Genomic DNA, 15,368 nt, shown 5'->3' with positions numbered 1-15,368 from the left:
ATGTCCAAGTACGCTCAGCGCAGGTAGGCTTTGTCCTACTTGCTATGCAACGTAGGTAGCCTTTGTTGTACCTCCTATGCAGCGCAGATGCCTAGTGGAGTAGCTGCTTTGATCCAAAATTGACCTATTTTTTGAGTGTTTTCAGTGGAGAACTGATCTGAAGTGCTATGGTTTGCTGACCTTGTTCCTCTAGGGGTAGGAACAACATGTTTAGGGACTTTGGATCCCTCAGATTATTGACATTTCATGCTCTATGCTATAAGGCACAAAAATGTCTATAACAGTTGCCCCATAAAGTATGAGGTCGTTTATCGGGTGAAATGCTTTATTAGGAGGATCCGAAGTTCATTCAATCGTCGGGAGGTGACCTGTAACAAAATACAATACAATACATTATCTTTTCATACTTTCTTTTCATGATCTAGCTGATGCGGGCATTTCCCATGCTCAGCTTTATAAATACATTTGCTGTACATAAACAGACGATCGTCTGATAATAGACTGATAATTCTCTGCTTTTAATTATCATCCTTTTAGTAGGATGACCATCTGCTGCACATGTCTATGTCTTTATCTCCTGAACATATATCGCAGCCCGGATGGATGAAACTAGATCCGGGGTCTTCAAACTTCCAACCTTCACTCTAAGTACAAGTCGATCCATGTGAGAATTTCTTGAAGTCGAACATGGAAAGACATCGCTTGATTACCAGTCAATAATGTAAACCGTTAACAAGCGCGAGAGGAATCACCGATAATGATGATGACCCTCAAGGTACTGCAGCACAATTCACGTGGCGTGAATATAGGATCTGACGTCGAACACCACGCAAAGTCTTCCGGTCGAAGGTCATTAATGTATACCTATCGCCGGAAGTGAGAAACTTGCCATTGAGGCATGCAAGCTTCAAAGTACTGAGGGGGTGTTCCTAGATCAACTTCTTGGATAATGAGCTGATGTCGACAAGAAGTGATCCGTCAAAGGAGGGCCTTAATGAATCCCACATCAGTGACACGGAACGGAGCTAGTGATGATTGGTGAAAACGATCTGTGAAATATGATTCAGGGTGGTGGTCATGGAAGGATGAAAGATGATGTATGGTAGTGGATGGGACCTGTTTGACACTTTCTGAATGACATCTCTTGAACATATAACGACACTGATGTGATGGATCGGTAGCATTACCCCATGTATGGATGGTATGGCGAGACCATGGTGAAGGGACCGGTGAATGATAATAACCCAACCCGATATTTACGGAGGCAAAAGTGTCATTTTCAAGAGCGACTTGCTACCATTAAGCTTTGAGGTTCTCCCAATTTTTCCCCAGTCATTTCTGACCAGTACCTCTTTATTTTTGTCAAGCTTGAGGAGGATAACATATGCTTGTTCTATAACCTGCCCTTCGGGCAAGCCCATCGCTATGTTTTAATGAGCTTAGTGATAGGGAAACTCGTTCTCGTCTAAAGACAAGTTTGTCGCTATCTAATATTTTTAACGAGCCCAGCGACAAAGACAACTCGGTCCTTTTCATTTTTAGAGAGTCCGAAAAGGGTACATAAAGTAGACTCCAGGGGTCCTTTTTCGTCATCTAATCCCTTAAGTCCGAAAAAGTATAAAACAATACAGAAGGGATGAATGTTCGATATTTTTATCGAGCCGAACTAGACAAGCGCTCGATCTTTTTGTGCAATAATCCCTCAGGTCCAAAAAGATTAAAATCTAGAGGAGGGATAGCTCTTCCGGTCCTTTTAACGAGCTGGAAGGCCAAAAATCGGCAAACTTTTCATATTTTACGAGTCAATGAAAAGAGCTCAAAGAAGACTCGTCTTTTGAGGAACAAGTGATAAACAGGGATAGCAGCAGATTCCAGGTACAGGTTGGAATTTTCCAATCACAACAGTATTACAAGGATGGCTAAGTGAAATCACTCTTCGCAGCTGTTCCTCAAAATAGGTAAACAATCAAGTGGATGTGAATGATCGGCCAAATGACAAGTGGAGGTGATGGTGCACAAACACGACCAAGGCTTTTATGGCTGATGAATTTACGGTCTCAAATGGTTATTTACCGGTTCATTTTTCTTAATGAGCTTGAACTCTGGGGGAAGCTTGCTCACATATGTGTTTATTTTTTAACAAGCATGAACCCTTGCGAAAACTGCTCGGATCTTGCGTTTATTTTTTAACGAGCATGAACATTGCCAAAACTGCTCGTGTTTGCGTTTATTTTTTAACGAGCATGAACACTTGCGAAAACTGCTCGGTTTTTACCAGTCATAAAGCAGGAAGGTCTCATGGAAGATCACTATTTTTTAAAGAGCTTCATCACCCTACGCTTTGCTCCATATCCTCTCTTTGTGCAAGCTGGGTATCGGCTTATCCTACGGGTTAGCGGGGTTAGTCCTACCTAAAACTAAAAAGCCGCTCGTGCTTGCATTCCAAGAGGTTTGCATGCCCCCAGGTGTAAGTCTAATTTCAAGGTCGCCCCTACTTATCCGTCAAAAACCCTTGTTTTCAACGGGTGAGGCTTACCTCTTTCAGGTTATCCGAAGATCGTTCTGCTAATCTTTCAAACAGAAACTTTCTTCGACGATGTCTATCATTAGGTTATCCAAAGATGGTTACAATCTGTGGCAACAACAGCGTCTCTATCTTTGGGGGCTGCCCCTACTTATCCTTTAAAACATTTGTTTTAATGGGTGAGGCTGGCCTTTTACCCAAAGCCGGTACCTACTTGCTGCTACAAACGGATCCCCTTCTTTGGTAGAGCCTACCTATTTAGACAAAGGTGAATGACGGACTCTCCCGTCCCCCACATAACTTTGACAAAAGAATCTTTTTCCAGAACAACCCCATTCCTAACAGCCCCTTCTGAGAGTCCAACTCTCTCTTTGTCTTCTTGTCCTTCTTCTCCATGCAGATGGCTCAGAGGAAGATTCACAAAGATGAAGGAGGGGGACGGGGTACGGACTAGTCATATTCTTCCGCGGAAATTCTACTTTACACCCAAGGTTTTTTCTGCCTCTAGAGCAGACCAGGATGCATGCCCCCTAGGCTCCTGCGTTCCTTTCCCGAATCACTCGCATTCATCAGGAAGAAGAACCGGGGGAAGAGACTTTTCTTGATCGAAAAGACCATTGAGGATAGGTATGTGACTACTTGCGATGCGTGACCCCGGAAGTGAAAGTTGGTCTACGAGCTTGACCATCCTTCCTTCGTATGGAAAACACATTATTCGAAAGAGTGAGGAGACTATTGCTTCCATGCAATATATGTAGTCTCGTCCAAGGAGTAGGTTATAATCCAAGGGTCCTTGGACGACCATCAAATTCATCTTGACAGCCTTCCCTTTCAAGGTAATAGGCACATTAGGCAGAATCCCTAATGGTCGACTGGTTCCTTTGTCAAAACCTGAGAGATGCCTTGTCTCGGGCAAAAGCGCCGGGCAACCCAGTGCTTTCCAAGCAATAGAGGACAGGATACTCACAGATGCCCCTTCATCAATGATAGTCCCAGCCATCACCATTTTGTATATTTGGACTATAATTCTAAATGGTATACTGGCTGGTAACCGGGGTCTGCCTAGTTGGTTCCAATCAAAGGACACAACTAGGTTGCTTGGTGGTGGGACCGAATATACGGCCGGGTATGATCCTGACGATGCTCCTTCCTGCAATAAAGGAGTGGGCACATTGCCCTGACGTTCATCAGAATCGGTGTTGATGAAAAGAATCTGGACGGTGTCATCCTTACTCTCTTCGGTAGGGGTGTCGGCTGAAGATGAATCCTCAGTGACTGTGGTATTTGAAGATGAAACTTCTGAAGGGAGAACCGGGTCAACTGCCGTTTCGACCTTTGGACTTTCGTCCGGTCCGGATTCAGTAGGTTCACTTTCGGTGACTGACACTTCAGCTGGCCCTATGAGCGGGGCAGCTGTATTTTCGACCAACGAAGGACTTGGCGCGAGTTTATGGTATCCAGGAGGAAGTAGCAACGGTGCAACCGGTTGATCTTCCAAAACTCTCTTGGCTTCGTCTAAAAAGGGACAACGGCGGAGGGTGTGATTGCCTTCACACAATTCGCAGGAGGATTTCCATCCTCTTCGTCATCTAGAACCTTCACGTTCGCTGGTCGACGATAAGCATTCGACCTGACTGTCAGAGGTTGACGCTTCCGAACTGTGCAAGCGAGGGGACCAGTCCCTTAGTATCCGGGGAATACTGGGACAATCACTGTGGAAGTGGTTCCCTCTACATATGACACATGGCGACTTGGGCCCGGTCCGTGCTATGTGTGGGTTTTCGTTAGATACCTTCTGCTTGCCCCCAGGCGCCTTTGGCTCCTTCTGCTTCTTTTCTTTCTTCTTCTTTTCCTTCTTCTTTTCTATGGGAGCTGCGCTTTTGGCGGCTTGACCTTTCGAAGAAGAAGGATCGGAGGAAGGCTCATAAGAAGTGGAAGGCTGGAGGGTAGTTCTAGACTGGTCTAACTGTTGACTCGACTGTTCAGGAACCGTGGTGGTCTGAACTACAGCGGTTGAGAATAGCCAAACTGGCAGGCCAATTGTCAGTCCTGGAAGCGACAATGTGGCCATGTGGGGCGCACCAACTTCTCCCCAAGAGGAGAAAGGGCTAGGGGTCCCCCCCTGTGGGATCCCTTGGTTGGTGTGTTCCATGTTCTCAACTTTAAAGATCAGCGTAGGAATCAAGGGTAATTATGTTCCGTTTAAGATGAATTTTATATGACGACGCTTTAGACACAACTTGCTTTTTCACTTTTTAAGAGTCGAGAAAAAGCTAAAGATGACTCTAGTCTCCTTCGATGTATTAATGAGCCCGAAGTGACAAATGCTCGGATGGACTTTTTCAGTTATAGAGTTTGAAAAAGGCCAAAAGAAACTACTCTGGAGTTCTAGGCAAGGGTGTGCCAAACCTTTCGCGAAACCACAGAATACGTTTTACGGTACGAGTGGTCGATCTTCGTGAATGCTGTGTTCACTGCATCGCGATCAGTAGGGCGGCCGACACGGCTTCCTATGGATAAAGGCTTTGTTCCTATAGAGGTCCCCCAATATACGCGACGGTACGCGGGGGCACAAGTCCGTATTAGCGCTCTCGTCCCTCAGGAGGAATCACCCACCTTCGTAGAGATCGATAGTCACTATGTTTAACGACGCCGGTTCACGTCTCTACCTAGACCTCTACTGTGTTTCGTTATGTTTCAAAGCGTTTTTAGATAAATTCAGTTCTTTTTAGGTTGATCTTGCTTAGCAGTTTGCCTTTATGGATCACCACGTGATGTATGAGACAACTCCTAAATGCAGTCTAAGAATGATAAGCAAGCTTTTTCAATTCTTTCAACTTATGAAAACCTTAACTACTGAAGGAAAAGAAAGACATCATCTTTTCAAACAGATCATAGAGCACACACTGATGCACTTTTCCTAAATCGACATGCAAACTGTCAAAATGCACATGCACAATGCAAGTATTTCTTTTCTTCTCTCTTAATGTTTGGTGTATGACAAAAAGAAAGTTGTTGTACGATTTCGAATTTAACTTCAAGCGAAAGCAAACAAGTATTTGTCCAATAATCAAAAGAACACCTTAAGATTTACTCGTTTCTACACAAGAAATACTGAAATTCGAACCATATAATGAAAGAAAATGCTCAAACAGCTATGAACAGCAATAAACTAACTCTTAGGATCACAACGACACTTTCTCACAGGTCTAGATCCAAGAGGTCACAGCAAGACTAGTTCACTTTCGCTATGGGAAACTGTGAATGAAAGCAAGAAATACAATAAGAACAATCACGGTTTCTTCATACAACTGAGGTGGAATGGTGGCAAAGAAAGGTAGTTTCAGTTGGGTATACAGGTTGACAACAGGCTGCAAAAACAATACTGAAAACTGGGCAACAGACAGTGGAGAATCCAAATTGCACAAGGAAAAACTGGATCAGCACAGGTGCTACACTGTCAATCTGAGATGCAGCGCAGGTAGCCCCTTCGGGACCTGCGTTGCAGTGCAGGTAGCCTTTGTTGCAGCTGCACTGATGAGACAACTCATGTCTCTCTCAGATTCCGGGTCACAGTTTGCTAAAAAATGAGCGGTTTTTGGCCAAATCAGAAGCTATCAGACAAGTATACACTAGAGGATGATTGAGGAAGATGAACACTATCACAAAAGAGCTAAAAAGAGTCCTTGTGGATCAGCTCTTTAAATCATGAACATGCCCAGCACTGGGCTAGAGTAGCTGCCCTCTACTTTGCATTCGAAGGATTCGAATGCAGTTCGATTCGGTACTCCCTTTGTTCAAGAGATAAATAGCAAGAATACACAAGCTACCAACAAGACACGACTCCCCAGCGGAGTCGCCAGTCTGTTGTGGGGAAAAGTATCCAACACGGAATGACCCTATCCCACTCTAAGGGTGATAGTTCCTTAGCAACAGCCGAAAGCAAAGCTATCTAAAGTTTCTTCTTTATGACATGCAATAGATAAAAGGAAGAGATCCACTTACCGATGTCTCGCGCAAATGGTCGATCCAATCTCCTTTGATTGCCGCTTGCTCCCAGCTCCAAGTCTTTTCACGGGCCCAGCTACACGAGATCCTGCAAATAAGACAAGAAAAGGAAACTACAAGAAGCATGCATTCATAATCGATTCAAGGATTAGCATAAATCAAAGACGCAAGTAAGAAAATACACCATTGAAACACATGCGAATAGAAGAACCTCAAATGCTTTATTAATATATGGAAGTAAGGTTCAGGCGGTGATACAACCATGAGAGGTCCAATCCAGCATCACCTTCCCGACGGAAAGAAATCTCTTCTTCACCTCCCTCAAGCAATCACCCAATACTCTCAACTGTAAACCAACAGCAATTCTCTGCACAAAATTCCGACCTCTAGATCCCATGGGATGAGATCCTTATATAGAGTTTTGGAGTGAAGATAAGTCAGCTTGATGTGTGACTTGTTGTCCTCTTCAACTCCAGTTGTTCTTCAGTCCTTCACTCAGAGTTTCTGCCTTCCACTTGGAGCTTTAGAACCTCTTAACTCATCATTAGGCGAATCTTTAGATCCAAGTGTCAATTTAGAAGCTTCCTGGGCACTGGCACATTGAGGAAAGATTCCTCCACATGTCCAAGTATGCTCAGCGCAGGTAGCCTTTGTCCTACTTGCTATGCAACGCAGGTAGCCTTTGTTGTACCTGCTATGCAGCGCAGATGCCTAGTGGAGCAACTGCTTTGATCCAAAATTGACCTGTTTTTTAGTGTTTTCAGTGGAGAACTGATCTGAAGTGCTGTGGTTTGCTGACCTTGTTCCTCTAGGGGTAGGAACAACATGTTTAGGGACTTTGGATCCCTCAGATTATTGACATTTCATGCTCTATGCTGTAAGGCACAAAAATGTCTATAACAGGGTGTTGATCAACATTAATAATTTCAACACTACCTCTGCAAATGGGGCATATGGAGCGCTGGGAGAGCCAAACATCTGCACAGGGAACATGGAAACAATGGCTACATTTTGGTAACACAAGGCATTTATCACCATCCTTGAATTGATCAAGACAAACCAAGACTACGATGCAGTGGAGAAGATGTAGCAATCGCCATGGATTTGCCATCGGAAGCTGCCCGCAAAAAGTACACACCAGAAGACGACGCACACGGCGATACCCCTTTCGTTTGTCCATCTCATGGATTTCTCAATTTTCATTTTCTGATGTGGAAAATTTGTTGTAGGTATTATAATTAGGGTGTTTGGGCTTGCTACGGCTCATGCTACTCATTCTCCAACTCATATGCCTCAGTTTGTCCGAGACCATTTCTCCAGGAAACGATGTACAGTGTCTTCAGACTACTTACAAGGAATTGAAGGACCCTCAAGGGAACCTCCGCAACTGGAACTTCCGGAACACTAACAATGGGTTTATTTGCAATTTTATGGGAATTACTTGTTGGCATGATGATGATAACAAAGTGAAGTCAATTTCGCTTCAAGAGTTGGGCCTTCAAGGTGAGTTTCCATCTGGAGTACAGAACTGCAAGAGTATGATGATCTTGGATCTCTCTCAAAACAGTCTTACGGGTACCATTCCCAAGGAGCTCTGCCAATGGCTTCCTTTTCTGGTAACCATTGATCTCTCCCAGAACAAGTTTATGGAACCTATTCCTGGTGAGGTTCATAATTACACATACCTCAATATCCTCCGCCTGAATGGAAATCAACTTACAGGGGAAATTCCCTGGCAATTGACACGGATCGACCGTCTCAAGGACTTCAATGTAGAAAACAACAAGCTTACTGGAAATATACCTTCATTCACTCACAACTTTTCTACCTCTAATTTTCAGGGTAACCCTGGGCTATGTGGGCCTCCCCTTTCAAAGACGTGCACAGCACCGAACAATCCCATGGTTGTTGCGGCTTTTCTTCTATTTGGCATAGTGTTAATTGTCTGGATTTTACTTGGTCTTCATTGGATGATTTCTGAAGCAAAAAGCAGAAGATCTGTCAAAATCCCACCGCCAAGTACCGATGAGCCCAACGATTGGCAGAAATATGTCCGAGCTCGGAGATCTGTTAAAGTTTGCTCGTTCAAGATGCCCATCAGGAAGATGAGATTGGCTGATCTTGTGGCGGTCACTGGCAACTTCAGTGAAGACAATATCGTTTTGCAGGGAAGGAAAGGTATAATCTACAAAGGCAAACTGTCAGATCAATCTTTGCTGGCAGTAAAAAGACTCTGGCCATGTTCAGCACGGACTGAAAAAGATTTCAAGTGCGAGATGAACGCATTGGCCCACATGGGTGTTGATCAACATTAATAATTTCAACACTGCCTCTGCAAATGGGGCATATGGAGCGCTGGGAGAGCCAAACATCTGCACAGGGAACATGGAAACAATGGCTACATTTTGGTAACACAAGGCATTTATCACCATCCTTGAATTGATCAAGACAAACCATGCATTCAAGATCGATGTTGATGCAAATATTTTCGACATCATTCTTCTTATCATTGCTGCTCTGTTCGGCATTGGTGGTGCAAAAGGAAATAGGCAATTTCTGGAAATCAGACTCAGAAAGACCAGATCTTAGGGTGAACGGCGAGGGCGAAAATTCATGAACCGTTTCAGTTTCATGAACCGTTTTAATTTTTTATCAACGATCAAGTTTTGTTTGATCGTCTAACACCACAAATCTACGGTGAATAATAGGACACGGCCACGGCTAGGGTAATTCATTTCAAATGGAGACGCCTTACGGCTTAATAATTATATTATTTTTTTAATATTTAAATTATGAAATATAAAATAAATATATGCTAATCAAAATTATTAAATTTGAAATATAAATATTTTGTCTTATAGATTTAGATACAATAGACTTAATAATGCTATAATAATATATGAATTAAAAAATTAATAATGTTGTGTAAGGATTAAAAAATTAATAATATTATGTAAGAATTGAATTTGAATAAGGGAAAAAATATTTTTTATTTCAATAGTTAAAATTAAACATTAGTAATAAAAAAGAATCACTTTTTTATTTTATGATATTGTTTTTAGTGCGTGTGTATATATATATATATATATATATATATATATATATATATATATATATATAAAGAGAAAAGTATTTAAAATTATTATGTTATTACTTAAATAAAATATTTTTATAATCTGAAATTTTTAATAAAAATATATTTTTAAGCTTTACTACTAAGACTCTAATATTATTGCAACAGTGCAACAACTACAAAAAAAAAAAAGTACATTTGTGATATTCTATCACTTCCTATGTCAATATAGAGTTTTTTTTAAATGCAATCTAAGTTTTTTCTCTAAAATTTTGTTGCATTTGAGTCCCTTCCTACATTAATACAACTTCATTAGATAAATGATCAACATTTGAGTTGGATTATATATATGTGAAAAAAATCATAGAAATTGCAATTGATATTATAGTGTCAATTTTACATTTATTGTCTGTCTATTATTCTATTAATAACTTAACGTCTCCCAATACTTATAAATATTTTACTATTGTTTTTCAGTAAAAATATAAAATACCTAAAACTTAACTGAATTACTCATTTCTCTACTAACAAAATATTTCAAAATAATGTAATGTATTGATAAGAAAAAAAATAATGTCTCCTCCATTATAAAATTTTATAGCTTTTTGGCATGCCCCTAAGTCAACATGTCTTTTAATAATTAATCATGTGTTCCTTTAATATTATATAATGTTTTCCTTTCAAACATTTTTACTACCTTTAATAGCTATCTTGATTTTATGGGAAACTTGTGTAAGAGTCACATAAGGCCTTAAAATATCAAGTTGTTGAATAATGCATAAGGCCTTAAAATATCAAGTTGTTGAATAATGCAAAGTAAAGACTTATAAGCATTTGTAAATGTATTAGTTATTTAAGAATATAGACAACAAACAAAAGTCAATTGATGCCAATTATTGTGGAAGTTTTTGTTATGAATGATTTTAATGTAAAATCGAAATTTCATTGTTTTAACTCAACACTTAAATCTTAACTTTGTGAATTCAACTATAAAAATCTCTCTACTTAAGAATTTTAACAATTCTATTTGTTTTTATGGGCAGCTTGTGCAAGAGTCATACAAGGCTTTAAAATATCAAGTTGTTGAATAATGCAAGGTAAAGACTTATAAGCATTTGTAGATGTATTAGTCATTTAAGAATATAGACAACAAACAAAAGTCAGTTGATGTCATTTATTGTGGAAGTTTTTGTTATGAATGATTTTAATGTAAAATCGAAATTTCATTGTTTTAACTAAACACTTACAAAATCTTAACTTTGTGAATTCAGCTATAAAAATCTCCCTAGTTAAAATTTTTAGCAATTCTGTTTGTTTTAATATTCTGAAGTAGAAAATTAAATTCAAAATTTGAAGAAGATCTAAACTATTATAATGTTGCCTACAAAATAGAACATTGCAAATTACAAAATTTAATAATTAAAGAATGTTAATATTTTTATTCATGGTTATGACTTAAATTTTTATGCTATCAATTATTTATGCATGAGATAAGTACTAATTAACAACTTGTAAAATTTTTTATTTTAGATAAAATAATTTCTGCTATCAATTACTTTATGCATCAAACAAGTACTCAACAACAAAACTACCTATTATATTTTTTAAATTTAATTTGTCAATAACCTTTTTCCGCCTTGTTAAATTTAATCTCAGTAACCTCTTTCACCTGTTTAATATTATTTCTGATTCCATAATTGTTCAGAAACACGAGGTTTACATATTTACAATGTACTAATGATACTAGTAATCCTAATTCAGCATTGGAAACTGCTCGAACTCTCGTTTGTTCAAAATACTAATGTCTATTATCGATATATGTTACATGGGTTTTTCACCGACTCCCAATGCTTGTAAAATTCACCGATTCCCCATGCTTGTACTTTATATATCCAACCAGCCTATTTGTAATTTTTATTTGATTTTGAAGGTGGCTCCGTGTTCGCCATAGTAGGAGGCATTGAGATTCCTCCACCGAACAAAAGCTTTTTCTGTAATAGTTAAAGACAACCCATTTGAAATTTTTATCTCATTTTGAAGATGGCTCCCAGTTCATTCCTCCCCCAGAACGAAAGCTTTTCCTTTAATACTTGAAAGCATACCTTGCATAATATTTAAATTAAATTATAAGTAGTTTCGAGAGAAATAAATAAATCGGTAAATATATTTGAAAAAATTCAAGATTTTGTACTCAAATATTTACACTTATATGAATTTAGTTTGTTTGAATATTTAAATTTATATGAATTTAGTTGGTTTGAATATTTAAATTTAAAATTTGTTAGAAACAAAGAAAATGATGTCTTAACTTCAAGTCAATTAATGAGTTAGTTTTGGATCGAGGATCCATAGTTGTTTTTTTTTGGAGGTAATGCAAATTGTCAATTTTAGTAAATTCCACAACAAAAACAGAATATGTGATAGTTATTGAAGAAACAAAGAAGATTGTGTGGATTAAGGAAATACATGAATATTTGTTGGTGAAACAAGTGAATTATACTCCTCTCCTCCTCTAGTTGACAATACTCTTGTAATGAAGTTGGCCAAGAATCCTAGATTCTATGATTGAACTAAACATATCATCACAAAGTATCATTTGATTTGATAGCATGTAGAGACCAATATTATTTATTTTAAGAAAGTTTTCCACAAATGAGCAAATTGCAGCAAAGTAGTCTAAAGGGAAACGTTTGAAAATATCATAATGGTGCTTGAGCTCACAAACTGATCTAGGTTGTACAAAGAATGAAAGGAAAGGAAGGAAAGGAAATGGAATAATCTAGGTTGTACAAAGAATGAAAGGAAATGGAATAATCCAGGTTGTACAAAGAATGAAAGGAAAAGAAAGAAAGGAAATGGAATAATCCAAGTTGCACAAAGAATGAAAGGAAATGGAATAATCCAGGTTGTACAAAGAACGGAAGGAAACTAAAGAAAGGAAATGGAATACACAAACAAATATAGAAGAGAAAATAATAATATAGTAAAAACCCAACTTCTATTTATAAGTAAATAATAGAATAAGAACGGAAGGAAACTAAAGAAAGGAAATGGAATACACAAACAAATATAGAAGAGAAAATAATAATATAGTAAAAACCCAACTTCTATTTATAAGTAAATAATAGAATATCTCAGAACACAAATTGGTCAGAATTATGGAAGCTATCTCTTAAGGGAGAGAGATGTTAGCTATATGCATTTGCAAAATCTATGATAAGAGGCCAAAATGATGGTGTTTTAACATAAAGAAAGAATTGTAGAGGTCCAAAACCCTAACCATATAATATGAAGTGCCTAATGGTTTGCAATCCCACGAGGTGGTTAGTTGGTAAATTAATTTCCTTAGGGAAAAATTGTGCATACAATGTTTATCTAATGAACATAGTAGCTCATTGGAAAGATCCGTCCAAGGACTACAAATTTTGGCCATGGCCAGGGGGATTCTATGGCAACATGTGGCCTATGCTATTTCCAAAAAACATCATTCAAGGCCTCAAAAAGACCCTACAAGTTTGGGACCTAAAATGTCATAGAAAAACTTCCAAAAATATAGAGAACCATTGAGTCAGTAGAAGAAGTGGGTGGCCATCTATATGCAATTGGATCACAAACACCCCTTTGACTTAAAGGAGGGAATGTTGAACATAATCATTTGGTATTTTTGTAATAAAATTTGTAAATAAATAAAGTAGGAGAATATGAAGGGACCTTTAGACATTGAAACCAAGGGTCACCTCCTTGTATAAATTTAGTTGCACATTAATAGAGCTAGTAAGGACTTATCTCTCACAAGTTAAATGGTACTATTATTTATGCTTAATAAACCTATGATATCATGAATTTGTACCATTTATTTATGCTTAGTGAATCTATGATATCATGAATTTATAACAATATTATTAAACGTATGAATGTGTTAATCATGCTACATTCAATTTTCATAACTTATATAAAAGTTATTTTATTGAGTTGAATAATAAGTACTTTGCATGTAACATTATAAATATGATATTTACATGAAAATAATGTTTGTATATATATATGAAATCATCATATCTATATTTACAATATCTATGTACACAAATAAATTTTGAATTTAAATATTTAATTTTTTAACATATATATAAATAAATTAAAAATATTTTTTTAATATTATTATTTAACCAAATATATTATGAACTTGCTCACTTTAAGTTCAATTTTTTAATATTTACGTCTAAAAATAAGTTGCATTGAAGATTTAGTTATTTACTGCTCAAAAGTATGTTGAAATTCCAGCACCAACATTTTTTCCTTCTTATCCAACTTTATTTTCATAATTCTGATTAGTATTCTTAAAATAGATAATCAATTTATTTTATTTAATTAAATTGTTTATTAGTATAATTAAAATTTACAATAATTTATTTTATTCAATAATATATTTTAAATAAATATATTATAAGAAATTAATATTTTTTAAAATATATTATAGGAAATTAATATTTTTTTTAAACTTATTTTATTCAAACACATCGTAGAAAAAAAAATCCATTGAATTTGTTTGCTACGTATCACAGGGTCTTGTTGTCGATTTATCTTGCTCTAAAACTCAAGGTCTTGTCATCCACTTATCTTGCTCCAAAACTCAAAAGAAAATATTTATTATTTTTAAATTTTGGTAGGTAAATTACCCTTTTCACTTCGTTTTTCATCAATTTATATGTGCACTAAAATTGATGTAGTCATCGATTTATTTGGCAATAAAACTCAAAAACAAATTTTATTATTTTAAAGTTTCATCTGTCCGTGACGTCTTTCCGCTCATTACTTTTACAAATATTTCGCCATCATATTGTTCAACACACTCGGTTTACCTATTTACAATGTACCACTAATACTCATAATCCAGTGCACGAAACTGCTGGGACTCTCATTTGGTCAAAATCTAATGTTACATGGATCTCTCACCGATTCCCAATGTTTGTACTTTATATTTCCAACTGGCCTATTTGTAATTTTTGTACGATTTTGAAAGTGGCTCCGTGTTTGCGGATGTAAGAGGTGATAAAGATTCCTCCCCAAAACGAAAGCTTTTTGATTTTGATGGTGGTTTCACTTTATATATATATAAAGTGTTATTGGTAATATATAAAGTGTTATTGGTAAAGTGTATATATATATATAAAGTGTTATTGGTAAAGAGGTTTTTTACAATTTAGTATAGTAGTGAGGTGTACCTGTAGCATAAGAGTGATTTGTAGTTATAATATAAGAAAATTTATAAATATTTTTACATTTGAATTTAATAGTTTGAATTAGATTAGTGTGTTTAATTTATAATATATAAAAAAAATTAGTAAATATTTACATGTAGGTTAAAAATAATAGGGAGCCTAGTATAAGAGACATGTTATGGTGTTCTTAAAATGTTAAAAATAATAAAATTCAATTTGTTAGATTGTAATTTTGTTTTTATTAATAAAATTATGAATACTTTTTTAGATAAAAGAAAATAGTAACATATATATTACATTAAAATATATAGCCTATAAGTAACAATAATAAGTTAAGATCCATTTAATCTTATAAAATAAAATAATGATTCTAGAACCATATTTAATTTTAATTAATAAACATATGGAAACTTTAATACTTACAATATAACAATATGTTTTCCATATATATTATTAACTTGTAAATAGACTTTGTTACAATACGATGTGTGAATACCATGGTTCATCAATACAATATGCCCATAAACCATCTATCATTTCACAA

The 15,368-nt window shown here is 36.7% G+C and overlaps 1 pseudogene; it reads left to right on the top strand.

The window, feature by feature from the left end:
* Positions 1–7,630: 7,630 nt before the first annotated feature.
* On the top strand, positions 7,631–8,847 carry LOC149194278 (inactive LRR receptor-like serine/threonine-protein kinase BIR2 pseudogene; annotated as a pseudogene).
* Positions 8,848–15,368: the final 6,521 nt, after the last annotated feature.

Source organism: Pinus tabuliformis, chromosome 2_2 (assembly GCF_031772625.1).
Source record: "Pinus tabuliformis cultivar Carrire ecotype Pingquan chromosome 2_2, CPIR1, whole genome shotgun sequence".
In the NCBI taxonomy this organism is placed as follows: Eukaryota; Viridiplantae; Streptophyta; class Pinopsida; order Pinales; family Pinaceae; genus Pinus; species Pinus tabuliformis.
The sequence above is the reverse complement of the archived record's forward strand: the minus strand, read 5'-3'. Positions and strand labels throughout refer to the sequence as shown.